Genomic DNA, 20,924 nt, shown 5'->3' with positions numbered 1-20,924 from the left:
AAACACGCTCATAGACTTCAATGGCAAACCGTGGGAAATAAATTCAAAAAGTAAGTTATAATTGTTATTTCTGATTTCTAAATTTTAAAAATGTTAAATTGGTATAATTATTACTGTAAATATTTTTTAATGTTGATATTAATCTTTTAAATATATTATTTATTTATTTATATAATAAATTAATCAATAATACACTTCCATTTATTTATAAAAGGACACTTTTTTTTTAACATATAAATACTCTTGTGTTTTCATATGTGATAAAAATACTCTAGTATTTAAAAATAGGTACTCAATCATTTTTCTATATATTTAAATATTATGTACTCTTTAATGTTTATTAAAATTTATTTTTAAGTAGATAAATACTCAACATTTAAAATAAGTTTTTATTAAGTATCTATTTTTTTTATTTAAAAACACTAAACTAAATGTTCAAGTATTAAATTTTAAAAAACTCAAGTATTAAACATTTCTACATAATAAAATACACATGCATTAATATTTTGATGATCTACTCACTTATTTGAAACTACTATAGAAACTAAAAATACTAAAGTATTATTTTATCACCAAACAAACCAAACTTTTCTACTAGTCACAATACTCAAGTATTATTATTTTTATAAACTACTCACTTATTTCAAATAAATATTGCATTTTTTTAAATTATTTTAATACTCAAGTATTTATTTTACTGCTAACCAACCAAACATTTCTACCAGAAAAAATACACAAGTATTAATATTTTTATGAACTACTGCCCTTTTTTTAATTAGAATTGCTATATTAAAAAAAAAAAAATACTCAAGTATTAATTTTAATGCTACCCAAGTAATAATATATAGAAAAACAAACAAGAAAAATATTTTGCAAAAAAAAATGCGTTGTAATAGTATATGCGTTGTAAAAGTACTTTCAATATAACATCTTGCGTTGTAAACACATGCATTGTAAATACATGCGTTGTAAAAGCATTTCCACTAAATGCGTTGTAAAGGTATATGCGTTGTAAAGGTACTTACCATATAATGGAACGCGTTGTAAAAGCATGCGTTGTAAAAGTTTTAGCGTTGTAAAAAAAGCGTTGTAATAGCACAGCGTTGTAAAAGTTGCGTTGTAAAGGTAGTTCCCCCCAGTAGATAGTTATAGTTAGGACAACGTTTCCATAGGAAAGCATTTTTTGATGTGCTTATAACTTTGGCGTCGTTTGATGAATCTTTACAAACTTTTCCAAAAAGTTCCTCTTTTCATGTCAGCTACTAGCCTGAAAGTTTGGGGGTGATTCGTCAAGGGGGGGTTGAGAAAAAAGGGGGGTCCCAAAACGTGTCCATAGGAAGCTTTAAACAAGGCTACAGGTCAAACTGCTGAATGGAATTACGCCAAATTTGGCAGGGAGAAAGGTCCTGGTTCAGAAAGCACGCTTTTGTTTAACTGGAGTAAATCCGTTCAGTAGTTTTTTAAAAATATCAAATTTTACAGATATCGATATTTGAGAATTCTGACATCTGATTGGCTGAGGTGTTACGAGCACGAGCTTGCGGCTCATTGGCTGCGAACTGTTGAAACTAGGAAGTGTTGGCAGCCATTTTGTGATTCAGTCCGTTAACTTGCATCTCTCCCTCTAGAAGTCATTGGGTCTGTAGTTCTACCTCTGCGAGGCAACACTGAAAATATACCGCAGCTCTGTCTCTGCGAGATACCCCTTTCACGGCCCCTCTCTCCACATCACCAGCTCACGGCTATGCCTTTAGATGCCAGTCCGTCGGCTCGCAGCTCTGCGTCTGCGAGCCGTCGGGCCCGCAGCTCTACCTCTGCAAGCCACCTTGTTAGCTCTTAGCTGTGGTTGTGCTAGCAGGCACGTCGGCCTGTTACTCTCCCCTCTGCGAGTCAGCCCATTGGGTCACTGCTTGGGCCTGCAGCTGTACCTCTGCGAGCCAGCCCGTTAGCTCGTAGCTGTGTCTCTGCTAGCAGGCCTGTTAGTCTGTTGGTCTCCCTCTGCGAGTCAGACCACAGCTTTCCCTCTGTGAGCCAATACGCTGCTGTGCTTTTGCAAGCCAACGGCCCGTAGCTCTCCTTCTGCGAGCCGAGCCCACGGGCCACAGCTCTTCCTCTGCGTGCCTGCCAGATGGCCCACAGGTATCGATCTGCTAGCTGGACCGCAGCTGTCACTCTGCAAGCCGATATTGGGAATATAAGGCGGCTCTAGAAGGAGCCCTTGTGTTTATTAGTTGGAGCTACATGTAAGTGCAGATGCACAGCTTCAGGTTATTCAGAAAAACTTGGTTTCCCAAATGGAAGAAAAGTGGAAACGAAAATTAAAATTTTTGTTGCTACTCAAGTATCTATTTCTAGAAGAACTTTCGCAACACTAGCTATTGTTTTCCATGCTGGAGCTACTTCCACATGTGGACATTATACTATATATTTAAAATACAATAATGGTTTAATAATTGCCTTATGAATTACCCAACTCATACTTGATATTTCTGAAACAAAAATGTTAAATACATTATTCGACCTAGAGGGAAAATGGGAAGATGCTTTAAGGAATTCATACTGGATGATTTTCCCCAAACATTTCGAAACATTATTTGGCCTTGAGGAAGAATGTAAACAGAAACTACAGAGTAAAGGTAAGATTTAAAAATTGGAAATAGTATTGGATGTGTTATTTGTGTTGATTTCATATTGTGGTTACAAGAATTAGTCATTTGTTTTTAACAATCTAGTGGATTGGTTTTTTTTCCTAGCAGAAAAATGGAGAAAAATGTTCTCAAAATGTTAAATTATGTTGTATTATTTGATAAGTAACACTGTAATTTGTGAAATATATTACATTACACAACAGTTTTACAGTTTATTTTCTTTTCTGTAGTGGAAAAGTTAGAAAAAACAGTACTAATGACAAATAGCAGAATAGTAGTTTAATATTTAAAAAACATTTGAAATTCACTGACAAAACCATAGGTTTTACAGATGTTATAGTAAGAAATTAGCATTTAAAAAACCTTTGAAATTTACTGAAAATCCATAGGTTTCAGGGACGTTATAGTTAGCTGGACATTTCACTCATACAAAACCATTGAAATTCCACCGTTCTAGTTAGTTCAGCTAACTATAACTCGCGCCCCCACAATGTACTGCTTATGACAACACGCATTACATCATTCATGGCATGGTCAGTGACATCACTGATGACATCATTGATGACAACTCCAAATGGCATCACTGATGACATCATCCACGTGAAAATCTGATGCACCTCCTCACAGTCCAATATAACCTTTGATACACCCACTGTAAAATACGGACTACCATTTTCAAAACCATTGAGACACCAAAACCAGTTACTACATACGCACTCACTGATTCCTAGGTCTACACACACATATACTCACTCACCCATACAATTACTTATACTTGTAGTCACTCATCAATACAACACTATCATATGCACTCATACACCTATTCAGACACACACACCGCCAGTCATCCATGGAGTTACTCACACACCTAGTCAGTCATACAAGGAATCAATCACACTCCCATTTACTCACCTATACAGTTATACACACACCCCCTCACTAATTCCTACAGATGCTAACGCATACTTACTCTCTTATATAATTACTGATACAAGTACACACTCATCCATACAGCCACTCTCACAATCTCTTACTCTCAAATATAGTTATTTATATACACCATCACTTACATATACTGCCTTTTACATATGTAGTTACTCACACATGTACCACTGAGACATCCATTCACTCACCAACACACCCATACAAACACTCACCCACCCACCCGTACAGCTGTTTCCACATGCACTCTTGAACCCATACACCCAGTGAATCAACCACTCACACATCTATGCACAGTCACACACCTCAAACCCACCCACACACACATACAACCTTCCATACAAATACTCAGGCAAACAATCAATAACACATATAGACACTTGTGTAGCTATTGACCAACCCATGTAGCAGCTTCACAACAACAGACAGACTGATAGACATTCACACAGTTTAGTCACTAACCCATGCATTCAGTAAGACACGTTTAATCACTCACTTATTCAGTCACACACCTGCTAAATCCTCCATCCAGACAGTTATACACCCACTCATTCGTCAATACACCAAGGAATATATATAGAACATATTTAAAAATTACAGAAACACACAGTCACTGGATGATGTCATCAGTGATGTCATCCGTGATGTAATTTGAGACGTCATCAGTGATGTCACTGACCATGCCATCAATGATGTAATGTGTGATACCATGAGCAGTTCATTGCAGGGGCGCGAGTTATAGTTAGCTAAACTAACTATAACGGTGGAATTTCTATGGTTTTGTACGAGGAAAATGTCCAGCTAACTATAACGTCCCTGAAACCTGTTTTTTTCAGTGAATTTCAAATGTTTTTTAAATGCTAATTTCTAACTATAACACCTGTAAGTGAAAAAAATAATATATATGTATAATATATATGTGTATGTGTGTGTGTGTTTTTGTGTATGTGTGTCTATATATATACATATATATATATATATATATATTCATTGAAAAAACCATAGGTTTCACACACGTTATAGTTAGGAATTAGCATTTAAAAAACCTTGCAAATTCACTTAAAAAACCATAGGTTTCACACATGTTATAGTTAGCTGGACATTTCACTCGTGAAAAACCATTGAAATTCCCCCGTTATAGTTAGTGCAGGCAACTATAACTCACACGACCGCAATCCTCTGCTGATGACGCTCCATGCGCGCGCTGTGGGCGCGTGGTGCGCTTCGCGCACCGCGCGCCCACGTTACGCAGTTCGCAGAATTTTTCCGTTTCTACCGTGAGCGCACACTGCACGCACTCCGTGATTTTTCGTAAAAAAAAAAAACAAATTTTGGCCCTTGGGGGTCCTTCTGGGACCCCCTGACAAAGGCTAGGGGGTCAGGAACTGTCCACACTGCCCTCTTTTCACGTTCTCCACCTTTGTTTTTCACCCCCTCAGACTGCGAGAGACAAAATGGCGGCCGACACTTCCTGGTTTCGAGCGATTCGAATGTTTACTAAGATCTAACAACCAATCAGAAGCACGCTCGCGCACGGCAGGGTGCTCGCACCGTGCGCGCACGGTGCGCGCCTATAGATATATATATGCTTTTAAATGCTATTTTCTCAGGAAATACTGAACAGATTTACACCAGACCTGCAAAAGGCACATCCCTGACCTGAGGACTACCTCTCTGCCAAATTTCAAGTAATTCTGTTCAGCCGTTCGGGCTGTAGCTTGGACTAAAGGTCCCTATGGAAAAATGCATGGGGAAAATGCGTTTTGGGACCCCCCCTTTTTCTCAGCCCCCGCTTGACGAATCCCCCCGAGACTTTCAGGGAAGGAGCGGAGCGCCCCACCGATTTTGAAAATTTCGCGAGGATTCGTCAATCGGCGCCAAAGTTATTCCAAATAGAATGTTGCGGATTTCCTATGGAAACACGGTCCTAACTATAACTATCTACTGGCGACCGCCAGTAGATAATATATATATAACCTACTGGCAGTCGCCAGTAGGTAGTTATAGTTAGGACCTATTTTCCAAACTTTTGGCCAGCTCCGGTCCGCTTCTATCCTGAAAATTTCACGGTGATTCGTCAAGCGGGGCCAACGTTATTCCAAATAGAATGTTGCGGATTTCCTATGGAAAATAGGTCCTAACTATAACTACCTACTGGCAAAAAAGGGGGGTCCCAAAACGCGTTTTCCCCATGCAGTTTCCCATAGGACCTGTTGACGCAGCTACAGCCCGAACTGCTGAACCGGAATTACACCAAATTTGGTAAAGAGGTAGTCCTCAGTTCAGACTCATGCCTTGTGCTTAAATGGTGTAAATCCGTTCAGTAGTTCCTGAGAAAATTAGAGTTAAAAAGATAGATATATCTGGGCAGAGCCTAACCACACATCTCATCGTAAGATCTGATTGGCTGCCAGTACTTCATCCAAGAAGTGCAGCCATCTTGGGACCAATATACATGATAGGACCTCATTAAAAAGTATTGGAGTTAATAGAAGGTTTTAAGACTTTAGTTACATTATAAATCATTTGTTGATGGTACCATACTCATTTTAGAAATTGTGGTGTGTTCTAAGGTGATTTCACCATGTGAAAAAGCCTTCTGCTGTGATATCATGAATCATGATTGAGAGAAAACTATTTTCTCACGCTTTTCCCACAGAGGTTTGGAAGGTGATCTATAAGCTAAACTGAGAGCATATTTTCTGTAAATTCACATTATCTTTCTCAGTCATGTGAGAATGAAGTCTGACATTCTCAGTAAAACATGTACATCCAACAGGGGCAAAGACTGTCAGTTGATTCCTTTGTGTTCTACTGCAGCTTCCCAGAGTGTTCTAAAGAACAACTAGAGCGCTAACAGTCCTACTTATGACAAACGTATTGCACACCTGAAGCCATCTTGATTGGAATAAAGTGGTAACTCTTAAAACATTTAATTTAAAAAGGAACAAAATGAGGGAGTTCATTTTGCCATAGAAAGTATGATTAGTGCTGAAGAAAGAAAAATTAGGGCACATTTCGAGTGACTTCTCAAATCCTGTTCTATTTCATTAAAAAATTCTGACATGCAGACTGAAACATGCACTTTCAATACCAGCAGCAGACTTCCCTGGTGAGCAGTAGCTTTACTACAGTGATCCAATAAGCAACTAGAGTGCTAACATTCAGAATTTATGGCAAATGTGTGACATATCTGAATACCTTCTTGATGGAACCAAAATAAAAAACTGAAAGTATTTCCTACTGAGGAGACTGCAGTAAATGAGGAAATTGGGAAACTTCATAACAAATAAATCTCCCAAGATGGCCAGCAGAGACAAAAGAGCCCAAATATCACCCAGATGTAGCCCAAGTATAGCACAATGACAGAATGTCCCAGAGTGTTCTTAAGAACAACTAGAGCGCTTACTGTCTTACTTATGACAAAAGTATGGCACACCTGAAGTCATCTTGATTGGAATAAACTGGTAACACTTAAAACATTTAATTTAAAAAGGAACACAATGAGGGGGTTCATTTTGCCATAAAAATTATGATTAGTGCTGAAGAAAGAACAATTAGGGCACATTTTGAGTGACTTCTCAAATCCTCTTCTATTTCATTAAAAAAATTCTAATATGCAGACTGAAACATGCACTTTTAATACCAGCAGCAGACTGCAGTGGTGAGCATTAGCTTTACTACAGTGATATAATAAGCAACTAGAGTGCTAACATTCAGAATTTATGGCAAATGTGTGACATATCTGAATACCTTCTTGATGGAATCAAAGTAAAAAACTGAAAGCATTTCCTACTGAGGAGACTGCAGTAAATGAGGAAATTAGGAAACTTCATAACAAATAAATCTCCCAAGATGGCCACCAGAGACAAAAGAGCCCAAATGCAGCACAAATATCACCCAGATGTAGCCCACATGTAGCCCAATGACAGAAGTGGGCAAAGCACTTATTTTTTGTGTATTTGCAGTTCTATATAGTGCCGACTTGTCAGTATTGGAGTGCTTTACATGAGCATTGGTTACATCACACAAGATCAAATTCATTTTGGTTGTAGACATGGCGAGATTAAGTGATTTGACCAGAATCACAGAATGTTGAGCTGAAGCAGAAACTCCAACCTGGTTCCCCAGTTGCAAAGTCTGCAGCTCTGGAAGTAACACCACATCCTCTCCCTTAGGTGCAACATTTAATTAAGTGGTCAACTGGATAAAAAAACATAAAGATTACAAATAATTTAAAAGTTCTTTGTCGCTATATGAAAACTCAGAAAATATGTCCTCATTTTAGTTTTTTAGAGCACTAACCATAATTTTGATCCAAATAAGACCCTCTCATCTATGTAATTTCTAAAGGAAATGCTCTAGGTATTACAGTTTTAATTACATCAAGATGACGTCGGGCGTTCCACACTTTTGTAATAAATATAGAATGTTAGCAATCTAGTTATTCATTGGGATACTGTTGAGAGGCAGAGGCCAGGGGCACGAACTCTGAAAATTGAAGACAGGTAGGAGAGTGCAGAGGCAACAATTTGACCACACTGGGCAGGCAGGCAGGGCAGTGGCAGCACAACAGACTATGGAGGGCAGTGGAAAGGGGGGCAGGGGCAACAAACCAACAATACAGGACTGACAAGAGAGGCTGTGGCAATATAATAGACCATTGTGGTCAGAAGGAAGAGGCAGTGGTAGTACAACCATACATGCCAACAGACCCATTTCAGCCAGGAAACTTCCAGTGTTTTTAAGCTCAAATGGGTTTAATTTGATCTGTCTCCTGTCTACAATCTCCTCTTTTTTAATGTAACTGTAAGGGGAAAATCAATACCCCAGTTTTTTTTCAAAATCTTCCTCTTACCAAGTTCAACATGTTCGCAAGTATGGTACATTGGATCATGGTAGGCAAGAGGAATTGGGGTAGGGACATGGTCTCGGATAACAGAGGACAGGAGGGACATGGAGAGGTGCACCAAACTGACCCTACAGGGCAGACATCAGGGTTTGCAGCAGCACAATACACCACACAGGGCATGCGGGACGGGAGTGCAGCACAACAATCCATAGAAAGCAATTGGGAGGGGACAGGACCATGCACATGGACAACAGAGAACAGAGGGGAAAGAGGCAATGGTAGCTAGCTGACCATAATGGACAGACAGGAGAGAAAGCTGTAGCATAACAGACCATAAAGAGCAGGAGGGACGGATCAGGGGCATTACAATGGAACAGACAAGCCAGGAGGGAGGGAATAGGGGTCTGCACATGGAAACAGGGGGCTGGGGGCAAGGGGGCAGGGCAGGAGCAGCAAGATGACCATGGAGGTCAGGCAGGAAGGGCACTAGAAACAAGACACACCATGGAGAGCAACAATGATACTATGATGGCATACACGCAGACCATGGAGGGAAGGTGGGAGGGGGTCAGGGGCAGCTAGCTGACCACACAGGGAAGGTGGGAGGGGCCATGGCAGCACAGAAGACCATACATAGCTAGCAGGAGGGTTAGTGACAGCACAATGGCTATGATGGGCAAGAAGGAGGGTGCAGGGGCATGCACAAAGGACCGTGGAGGATAGAAGGGAGGGTCAGGACCTGGGCACAGACAAGAGAGTTCAGGGGAAGCGGCCTCACAACAGACCACGCGGGGCAGGCAGGAGGAGCAGTTGCCGCACAACAGACCAGGGAGGGCAGAAGGGTGTGGCAGTAAAAGGGACCATGGACCACAGGAGTAAGGGGATAGGGGCATGGCATGTGGACAGGGAGGGTGGAGGTGGCAGGGACAGGTTACAGTCATCTGACAATGCTAGGCAGGTGGGAGGGGAGTGGCAGCTCAACAGAACACTCAGAGTAGATAGAAGTGGCAGGTCCATGGAACATAGTGGGCAAAAAGGATGGAGCAGGGGCATGCACAAAGACATCGGAGGGCAGGGGGAAGGAGAATAAGGGCAGCAAGCTATGCACAGAGGCTAAGCAGGAGGTCAATGATGGGCCATAGAATTGGGCAATGGAGGGCAGGAGGAGTGGACTGGTACATCATGCTAAATGGAGGGCAGTGGCAGCACATCAGACCATGCATGGCAGGAGGGAGGAGGCTAGTCCATGGATTCAGACAGCAGAGGATAGGGAGGAGGTGGATGGGGCAGCAAACTAACTGTTCAGAGAAGGTGGGTATTAGGAACTTTATTGTTTTTAAAATGTGTGTCTGTGCGAACTACTTAAAATATGAACAAGTATGCAGCATAATCTCACTTTTATTCAGGAAGAAGAGGACGTTTGTGACTGTGACTCCGGGCTCACTTGGCAGAAACACCCCCTGACCCTCCACCCCCCATCGCAAAATGTAATGCCTGTGAAAAGGGTAGGTGGACGCAGTGTTATATAGAACATAGTCCTGAGAGCACGATTGAAAATGAAAACTAGATATAGTATATGGTATAAACTATGCACCAAAAAGTGTGATATAAGATGAACCGGGGTGTGAAATATAATATGCAATACATTGTGTGCAATGACAGATTCATTGGAGAGCGCGAGATAGCACAGGCACTAGCGCGTGCTATGCGATATGCACCTTGGAGTGTAATATGCACAGGGCAGTGTTGTGTAACCTAACTTGTCTCTAAAGTTGTAATATAAAATATGTGCTGGGGAGTGTAACGTTGCATGTGCTGGGGAGTGTAACGTTGCATATGCACTGTGACATAGATATGGATCCCATATTGTAATATGTATAGTATAGCGCTGTGCGTTATAACATAGACATCGAGGAAGGCATGTTAGATGGGGCAATATAACCCATGCGAAGGCAAGTGTGGCATGACATTTTCACGGGGTGGTGTTACAGTGCACATGGGTTAGAGAGTATCATAGCATACGCACTAGCTGGTGGAATACAACACAGAGGTGTGTGGCACTCGGCGGGCACTGGTGGGTGTAACACAGAATTGGGCTCAGCCAGGAGCACGCTGTGACTCTCAAGTGAGGTTTGTCTCCTTTCCAGAGAGTAAAATAAAAAGTATTACACATCTGGCGGTGGATGTGTGTTTTATTAACCGTGTGGGGGGTTTCTTGCATAGTTTGGTCGAATTTTTGTCGAATCCCCTTTGAATGGCTTGGTGTGCGTGTGTATTAAATGTGCCCGTCAATAGCTACCCATGTTTGTATAAATAAACGACAAGAGTCTACTTGGAGAGTACCCACCGGCGGGGGCGCCGGGATTAGGCACGGTAGGGCGTCAGACACGTCAGAGCTTCACTAGCGGTGTAAATACATTCCACGTGGATTCATCGTATGCATAGTCGCCTTTTAATGAATATCACGCAAATCGTCATGGTGATAGGTACATTCGGTTTGTCCAGCATGTCCTAGGTGTTTCTATACATATATATTTTTTTTAAATAATAAAAAACAAAGGCCGGCCATAAGTGGCCTGAGGAGGGGGGCAATGGAGCCCCCCTCCTAAAGATTTTTTTTTTAAAAAGGCCATGACCCGGGAGTTGGTGTCCCCGGGGCCGATTAAGGCCTTGGGAGGGCCAAAATTATTTTTTTGAACAAAAAAAATTAGGGTGCAGGCCCTGGGGGATGGGGTCCCCAGGGCCAATAAATTAGAAAAAGAAAGGGGGGCCACACAGCCCTCCTTCTTAAAAAAATAAAATAAATAAAAGACCGGCATCGTGCCGGAGGCCATGCCCCCTCCTTGCAGCACTCTGGCCAGTTGTAAGTTGGGGAATTAATTCCCCTTCAATACTGAGGGTCCCTGAGCGCCAACGAGCCCAACAGGTATCTCCAGTATGCGCCAGGGAGCTGCGTTGCAGACAGGTGTTCTGAGGCCACACCCCTTTTTACACCTCTATGCAACGCAGCTCTGTGGCACTTACAGGAGGTACCTAGTGGGCTTGTTTGACCCTAGGGACCCTTAGGATTCAAGGGGACTTAATCCCCCAACTTAAAAAACGGCCACAGGGTGCGTTTACACAGTGGTGAAGGGAGGGGACGGGGCCTGAGGTGACGTGTGCAAACACGCCCTGTGGGACGTTTTAAGTTAGGGAAATTATTCCCTTTCAATTCTGAGGGACCCTGGGGGCCAACTAGCCCACCAGGTGCTTCCAGTAAGCGCCACTGCTCTCCACTGCTCTGCGTTGCAGAGAGGTGGTGCAGGCTGTGCCCCTTTTTACACCTCTCTGCAATGGCGCTTTTTGGACGTACCTAGTGGGCTATTTTGCCCATAGGGACTCTCAGGATTCAAGGGGACTTAATCTCCCAACTTAAAAAACGGCCACAGGGCGTGTTTACACAGTGTGGAAGGGAGGGGACGGGGCCCTAGGTGACGTGTGCAAACACACCCTACGGCGCGTTTTACGTTGGGGAAATAATTCCCCTACAATCCTGAGGGCCCCTGAGGGCTAACTAGCCCATCAGGTGCTTCCAGTAAGCGCCACAGAGCCGCGTTGCAGAGAGGTGGTCCAGGCCGTGCCACTTTTTACACCTCTCTGCAAGGCAGCTCTGTGGCGCTTACTGGAGGTATCTAGTGGGCTAGTTGGACCCTAGGGACCCTCTGGATTCAAGGGGACTTAATCTCCCAACTTAAAACGGCCACAGGGCGTGTTTACACAGTGGGGAAGGGAGGGGACGGGGCCTGAGGTGACGTGTGCAAACACGCCCTTTGGCGCGTTTTAAGAGGTAGTTTTAATCCCCTGCCCTATTATATACTAGGGGCTTACAGAGGAGGTCATGCTAATCACAGGGGGACCCCAACGCATAGTGTTCCCTAGTGTATGTAGGTGTTTTCACTGTATTCTGAGTGTCTTTTAACATAGCTCTGGCTCTAGGACTAGTTTATCAGACTCAGTTACCACCAGTATCCGTCTGAAAAAGTTGAGGGTGCAGGATGATTTTGTAACAAGGCTTCTTTCTGCTCTTCTGTTTGTTCTTTCTGCATGTTATCCTTCTTCCTGCACTTTTCTTCGTCTTTGAGGACTTCTGTTGCTTCTTTCTGCATTTCTTTTTTTTCTTTCTGTGTGTTTTTTCTTCTTTCTTCACATGTCCTATTTCTGTAGGCATAGTTAGAAATTAGCATTTAAAAAAACCTTTGAAATTCACTGAAAAAACCATAGGTTTCAGGCATGTTATAGTTAGGAATTAGCATTTAAAAAACCTTAGAAATTCACTGAAAAAACCATAGGTTTCAGGGGCGTTATAGTTAGCTGGACTTTTCACTCGTACAAAACCATTGAAATTCCCCCATTATAGTTAGTTCAGCTAACTATAACTCGCGCGCCCGCAATGCACTGCTGATGACATCACATAGTACATCACTCATGCATTTTATATTTCCTCTGTTTCAATGTAATTTCAGTCTCATTTGCTTTAAGCTCAAATTCCTGATCGTCTGAACAATTCCTTCTCATCCACAGGAATTCGCCATATGGAATGCCTTTGAGTAGAGGTTTTGGGTGAAAACTGGTTCCATGCAATAGGCTTATTTGTAGCTATAAATTTTTGATAAACTGTAGTTTTAATCTGGTTTTGTCAATGTATACATGTAGATCCTGGAATTGTACTGCAGTTGTACTGTCATTACAAGTAAACGATAATCCAATGTTGTTTTTGTTTAAGATGGCGAAATACTCCATAAACTCACTTTAATTGCCATTCCAAATGATAAACAAGTCGTCGATATAACAAAGCCAAAGATGTATTCTTTCAGTATATTTCTCTTTCCCTTCTTTCCAAGCTATGGTTCTCTCCCATAATCCCATGGTGAGTTTAGCATAGCTTGGAGAGAAAGAAACCCCCATAGCAGTTCCGCAGATTTGTGAATAGAACTGCCGATCAAAAGGAAAATGTTGTTCCGTAGACACAGTTCCATGATTTACAACAATAATTCAGAGTGCTTTAAATAGTGGATGTTCCTTTAAGCCAGGAAATATTTTGTCGCTTTCAAGCCCACCTCATGACTTATAGAGGTATAAAGGGATGTCACGTCAACAGTGACTAATAACAGACCAGGTTGCCATTTAATGTCTGCCAAATTCTTTAAAACGTCACTTGTATCTTTGATATAGGAATTGAGTGTAGTTACCATTGGTGCAAGAAAATGATCTACATACAAAGAAACATTTTCAAATAATGAGCCACAATTTAAGATTATTAGTCTCCTCAGTGGAGTTATCAGGTTTTTGTGAATTTTTGGAAAGAAATACATAGTTGGAATGATGGAATTCTCATTTGTATGGAATTTTGGTGCTTCTTCATTTATTGATCCTTCTTTAAACCATTTTCTTATCTTTTGATTTAATATCAAGGTTAGGTTATTTATAGGATTCAAACTCAGTTTTCTGTAGTTTTTGACATCATTTAATTGTCTTTTAGCTTCTTTTGTATATTGTGTTTGTCCATAATGACTATATTTCCTCCCTTATCGGCTGGTTTTATTTAAATCAAGTTGTTTCTCATAATCTCATCCAATTCTATCATTTCTCCTTTTATTAAGTTCTCTTTTTTTTGTGTGACACCTGATTTTTCATTTTCTCCAAGTCTGATATGACCAGATAAAAATGTGTCAATCCTATTTCCAGGTGTAAACATCGGGCAGAATTTTGATTTCCTTTTGAATTCTGTATAGTTATGTCCAATTGTGTTGATCCCTAGGTCATGTAATACTTGGCTTTCCGTGACTTCATTTTCTTGTAGGTCAAACATAAGCTCGTATGTAGTTATAACATCCGGTATTTGGTCTATGTGTAGGTCAGTTTCCGGAATATTGACCTGTTTCTGAATGTTTGTGTTGCTTTCTTTTCTGGCAAAAAACTTTGCAAGTTTGTTTTCTGATAAATTTGTATATGTCTATTTTGGGTTCTGTATAATCATGATGTTTCTTGGGGCAGAAGGTTAGGCCTTTGTTTAGAAGGTTGATTTGTTATTGATTCAATTGTATGCTTGACAGGTTGATAATAAGATTCTTATTCATTGTACAATTCATTTTTTCTGCCTGTTCCGTAGAGGATACTTGTCTCTTTTTCCCACATCCTCTCCTGATTTTTCTTCCCTTGTGCGGCTTGATGATCTTTCCCTCCCTTGTCCCCTTCCACGGCCTCTCCCCTTGCCTCGGCCTCTTCCTGGTCTCTGATCTGTTAGTCATTTCATTTCCTCTAAAAAAGTAGTCTTTCTTGGTCCCCGAGGATTTGGTTCTCTTTCACTTGCATCAGTGTCTGACTAACTTACTCTAGTGTCTGATTCATTGGCAGCTGGTTTCTGACTTATTTGTTATTTTTTAATGAATCAAACCTTTCTGCAAATGTTAAAATAGTACCTACTTCATAGTCTCTTTCATCAGGTACGAATTTACGTTGTTTTTTTTCTTCAATTTCACTTTTATGTCTATCTAGTCTGGCATCCATTTCTGCCCTCAGTTGTTTCTCTTCTCTGTATATACACATATATTCCAGACAACACTTCTTAGCACTCTCGGGTCAGTCATTATTCTTTAATTTCCCAAATTGAAATTCATGCGGGCCAAATCCAAGGACAGCCCTACGCGTTTCAGTCTCACGGAGACCTTGTTCACAGGTGCATTTACAGTGCATAAAAGTCAATTAAATGCATTGTTGTGCAATGTGATTACAGTCACTTCCTGTTTACACCACATGTCTTTATGGGAGATGTAGTGCTAAACTAAGTTAATTTATTTGACCATTTTAAAAGTCCATAGGATTGTGTAAAAACTAATAAAACAGGTGAACAAGTGCAGTTCATCATTCATTTAAAAACTCTTAAGAGTTTTTGAGCAAGCCAACCTAGAGTTTAACCTCCAGTGGGTACACGTATTTACACTCATTGTGATTTGGTAAATACATTTATTTATTCATCCATTCTAAAGTGCCGTTGTGCTTATAACATTTAAGCCTTTGTTTATAAAATGTATGATTAGTTCTTCTTGCATTATTCTTGCTCCTGTTTCAAGGAGACTGTGTAGTGAAAAAAAAAATGATACTTAGGGCAAGCGAAATTTCATTTAGAGGTGTGTATAGAGTTCTTTATCCTGACTCAGGCCATGTGGTGTAAAAATCCATGGATCCAAAATATGATGGGACTCTCTTTGTCTAAGTTTTCGTTCTCTGACCCCGCCACTTTCATGGCATTCCACAACTTCAATTGCAAAGAATTTCAACATTTTCCAATATCCTTCATGTTGTAATTCTATATGTTTGGCTACTGCATTGCTGCAATCTTTATTTATTGTTGCTCTCACATGTTCTAGGATGTGTTTTTGATATCTGGTGACCACGGTGGATCTACGAATCCTCCAGAGCACAAGCTTAATTCTGATTGGCTGCAAACACTCCAAACCAGAAAGTGTTGGCAGCCATCTTGTGACTCGGTTCAACCGAGTCACAAGAAAGAGGAGAAAAAATCATTAAAAAACAAGAAAAGGGGACAGGGTAGAAACAACCTGACGCCCTAGGCCTGCTCAGGGGTGCCCAAAAAAGCAACTTTTTTTACATTTAAAAGAAAACCAAAGCACTGTTTCCGGTGCTTTGTTTTTTAAGTCCCCGGGTGAGCCAGGTCCTGGGGGCAATATTTAATTATTATGCCGGGTCCCGCAGCCCTGGGGACTGCCACCTTCCCAGGGCTTTATAAATAATGTACGGTGGCAGCTGGCACCCCGCAACCTGGGGACCGCTACCTCCCCGGGGCCTAAATGTAAGTAAAGAAGTGTGAGGTGATCCTGCCCTACCCCACACTGCCCTGGGGACCACCACCTCCCTGAGGAAAACTAAATAAAGGGCAGGGGTCCCTTGTGGACTCCCGTCCCCGGGGACCACCACCTCCCCGGGGCTTTAAACCAGATGGGAGTGGGGCATGTTAGCAGCTCCCTTTGCCCAAAAGCAATGCCGGCTCCTGCAGGAGGCTAGGAGCCAGCTGGGAGCCGTGGGGGTATTGGTGCTCCCCTGCGGTCTCTAGAAAAGAGGCCATGCCGTGGGGGATGGGGTCCCCAGGGCCAAAATTGGTCTCAGGAGGGGGGGCCACGTGGCCCCCTCCAAAATAATAAAAATAAAGGCAGGGCAAGCCCTAGGGGATTGGGTCCCCTAGCCAAAGTGGCCCAGGGAAGGGGGGCCACACAGCCAGACCATGGGGGGTGGGGTCCCCGGGGCCAAAATCAGTCTTTGGAGGGGGACTGCTTGTCCCTTTACAATACATATTGTTTTGTTTTAAAATGGCTCAGGCCTTGGGGATGGGGTCCCCGGGGCCCAAAAGGTTCAAGGGAAGGGGGGGGACACAGCACCCTTCCAAAAAAAAAAAATCAAAAAAAGAAAACCTCACTCCTCGGAGGCCCTGCCGCCTCCCTGCATGACGCCGCAAATGCACCTACTGGAGCGATCTTTGTTCAGGACTGAAGTCCTCTCACTACTGAGGGTCCTTAGTGGCCAACTAGCCCACCAGGTACCTCCAGTAAGTCCTACACAGCTGTAGGAGGCCACACCATTTTTACACCACTTTGCAAACGTGCCTCTTGGCTAAAGTGGACTTCATCCCCTAGCATCAGTGCGCCAGGAGGCATGTTTACAGAGTGTTGTAATACGAGGGCATGGCCTTTGACAACTCTCAGCAATCCAGCTGTGTGGGACTTACTGGAGGGAACAGGAGGGCTAGTTGGCCCTCAGGAGGCAAGCAGACTTCATCCCCTGACCAAGAGCATTCCAGGAGCTGCGTTTGCAGAGTGGTAGAGAAAGGGGGTGTGGCCTGTGTCCACTGCTCATCAATCCCACTGTTTGGGACTTACTGGAGGTAAGAGGTAGGCTAGTTGACCCCTAAGGACTCCCAGCAGTGAAAGGGACTTCAATCCCCCTCCAAGAGCATGCCAGGGAGCGTGTTTGCAGGCTGGTGGGCAAAGGGGGCGTGGCCTGCTATGAGAATTTAGCAATCCTGCTGTGTGGGGCTTACTGGAGGTAATAGGAGGGGTAGTTGCCCCCAGGATGTCCTTGGGGGCCAACTACCCCTCCTTTTACCTCCAGTAAGTCCCACACAGTGGGATTGCTAAGAGGTCTTTGGAGGCCACACCCCCTTTCACCACCACTCTGCAAATGTGCCTCCCAGCATACTACTGGTTGGGGGATGAAGTCCACTTTACTGCTGAGGGACTTTAGGGTCCAAGAAGCCCTCCTGGTACCTTCTGTATGTGCTATGCAGCGGAATTCCTGAGCGCTGGGCGGAGGCCCAGCCCCCTATCTCCACCACTCTATAAACACGACTACTAGTTAAAGAAGCATTTGCAATGCAATAGGTCTCGCATTTGCGAAAGGTAGGGCTATTGACGTTGTAAATGTAAAGGTTTTTTACTAATGTTTTTGGGAGTGGAGTGGATGTATTTTGTGTGTAGTGGAATTATGTGGTATGTTGTGCTGTGAAATTATGCGGATAGAAAGTATGTTATATTTAGTTTACAGGAATGATGTAGAGTGGAATTATGTGTTATGGAGAAAAATGATGTGTTGTGGTAGTTTGTGTTGTGGAGTGGTAACCTCAGGTTTAGTCTTCCTCGTTTCCATAGAAGCTAAATTAAAAACTCAATGAGACAAAAAAAGAAGGAACCACTGAAGAGCACTTCTGAACCTGCAACGATTTTTGAATAATTAGACATTTTCCGCCTTTGCCACATAATCCATCATCTGCTGCATAATGTGCAGATTTGAACAAAAAAATCCTTGTTTCTAGCTCAAACGGTTCAATCCTTACCAAAAATGTGTGGTGGAAGGCCCTTTGCAAACCTGGAATAGCCACCTGTTACTTATTGCTAAATGTTAGTGTTAAATTAGTACTAATGGCCTGGAAACCATTCTTGCTTCTTTCTGTGCCTCTCTTGCCTCGTTCTGCTATTCTCTTGCTTCTTTGTGCATCTTTCTTTTTTCTGCTCTTCTCTTGCTGCACCTCTCTTGCCACTTTCTGCAACCTCTCCCTTTTTATGCACCTCGCTTGCCTCTTTGTGCACTTGTCGCATTTTCTGGACCTCACTTGCTTCTTTCTGCACTTCTCCTGCTTCTTTCTGCACCTCTTGCTTTTTTCTGCCTCCTTGTTCTCTCTTTCTGTACCTCTCTTGCCTGTTTCTGCAACTCTCTTGCCTGTTTCTGCACTTCTCTTGCCTCTTTCTGTACCTCTGTTGCTTCTTTCTGCCCCGCTTGCCTCTTTCTATACCCTTCTTCCCTCTTCGTGCACATCTTGTGCCACTTTCTGCACCTCACTTGCCTCCTTATGTACCCCTCTTGTATCTTTCTGTACCTCTTTAGCCTGTTTGTGTACCTCCCTTGCCTCTTTCTGCACTTCTGTTGCGTTTTTCAGCACTTCTCTTGCCTCTTTCTGCACCCCTCTTGTCTGTTTCTGCACCTCTGTTGGTTCTTTCTGCACTACTTTTGCTTCTTTCTGTACCTCTTGTAAATTTCTGCAGCCCTCTTGCCTCTTTCTGCACCACTCTTGCCTCCTTTTGCACCTCAGTCGGTTCTCTCTGCGCCTTTTTTGCCTGTTTCTGCAACTCTCTTGCCTCTTTTTGTTCTTCTCTTGCCTCTTTCTGTACCTCTGTTGTTTCTTTCTGCACTTCCCCAGCCTCTTTCTGCACCTCAGTTGGTTCTTTCTGCACCTCTCATGCTTCTTCTGCACCACTCTTGCCTCTTTCTACACCCTTCTTCCCTCTTTTTGCACCTCTTCCCTCTTTGTGTACCTCTCTTACCTCTTCCTGCCCCTCTTTTGTCTGATTCAGCAACTCTCTTGCTTCTTTTTGCACTTCTCTTGTCTCTTTCTGCACTTCTCTTGCCTCTTTCTGCATCACTTTTGCCTCGTTCTGTACCCCTCTTGCTTCTTCCTGTACCTCTCCTGCAAATGTATACACCTCTCTTGCCTCTTTCTGCACCTCTTTCTATACCCCTCTTGCCTCCATCTGCACCTTTTTTGCTTCTTTCTGCATTTCTCTTGCCTCTTTCTGTACCCTTCTTGTCTGTTTCTGCACCTCTGTTGGTTTTATCTGCACTGCTCTTTCTTCTTTCTGTACCTCTCTTGCACATTTCTGCATCCCTCTGGCTTCTTTCTACACCCCTCTTACCTCCTTCTGTACCTCTGTTGGTTCTCTCTGCACTGCTCTTGCATATTTCTTCACCTCTTTTGCCAGTTTCTGCAGTTCTCTTGCTTCCTTCTGCACCTCTGTTGCTTCTTTCTGTACTTCCCTTACCTTTTTCTTCCCCGTCTTGCCTCTTTTTGCATCTCTGTTGCTTCTTTCTGCACCTCTCTTGCAAATGTATTTACCGCTCTTGCCTGTTTCTGCACTTCTCTTGCCTCTTTCTGTACCTCTGTTGCTTCTTTCTGCCCCGCTTGCCTCTTTCTATACCCTTCTTCCCTCTTCGTGCACATCTTGTGCCACTTTCTGCACCTCACTTGCCTCCTTATGTACCCCTCTTGTATCTTTCTGTACCTCTTTAGCCTGTTTGTGTACCTCCCTTGCCTCTTTCTGCACTTCTGTTGCGTTTTTCAGCACTTCTCTTGCCTCTTTCTGCACCCCTCTTGTCTGTTTCTGCACCTCTGTTGGTTCTTTCTGCACTACTTTTGCTTCTTTCTGTACCTCTTGTAAATTTCTGCAGCCCTCTTGCCTCTTTCTGCACCACTCTTGCCTCCTTTTGCACCTCAGTCGGTTCTCTCTGCGCCTTTTTTGCCTGTTTCTGCAACTCTCTTGCCTCTTTTTGTTCTTCTCTTGCCTCTTTCTGTACCTCTGTTGTTTCTTTCTGCACTTCCCCAGCCTCTTTCTGCACCTCAGTTGGTTCTTTCTGCACCTCTCATGCTTCTTCTGCACCACTCTTGCCTCTTTCTACACCCTTCTTCCCTCTTTTTGCACCTCTTCCCTCTTTGTGTACCTCTCTTACCTCTTCCTGCCCCTCTTTTGTCTGATTCAGCAACTCTCTTGCTTCTTTTTGCACTTCTCTTGTCTCTTTCTGCACTTCTCTTGCCTCTTTCTGCATCACTTTTGCCTCGTTCTGTACCCCTCTTGCTTCTTCCTGTACCTCTCCTGCAAATGTATACACCTCTCTTGCCTCTTTCTGCACCTCTTTCTATACCCCTCTTGCCTCCATCTGCACCTTTTTTGCTTCTTTCTGCATTTCTCTTGCCTCTTTCTGTACCCTTCTTGTCTGTTTCTGCACCTCTGTTGGTTTTATCTGCACTGCTCTTTCTTCTTTCTGTACCTCTCTTGCACATTTCTGCATCCCTCTGGCTTCTTTCTACACCCCTCTTACCTCCTTCTGTACCTCTGTTGGTTCTCTCTGCACTGCTCTTGCATATTTCTTCACCTCTTTTGCCA

General features: G+C 42.8%; 1 protein-coding gene across 3 annotated transcripts in view; it reads left to right on the top strand.

Annotated features, from left to right (window-relative positions):
• The window catches only part of LOC146856679 (receptor-interacting serine/threonine-protein kinase 3-like), a 1,419,725-nt gene that overhangs the window by 514,088 nt on the left and 884,713 nt on the right, over positions 1-20,924 (top strand). The gene's annotated exons all lie outside the window — the stretch shown is intronic.

The sequence above is a fragment of the Triturus cristatus genome, chromosome 3_2 (genome assembly GCF_964204655.1).
Source record: "Triturus cristatus chromosome 3_2, aTriCri1.1, whole genome shotgun sequence".
Lineage (NCBI taxonomy): Eukaryota > Metazoa > Chordata > Amphibia > Caudata > Salamandridae > Triturus > Triturus cristatus.
This window is presented reverse-complemented; position numbering and strand designations above follow the sequence as displayed.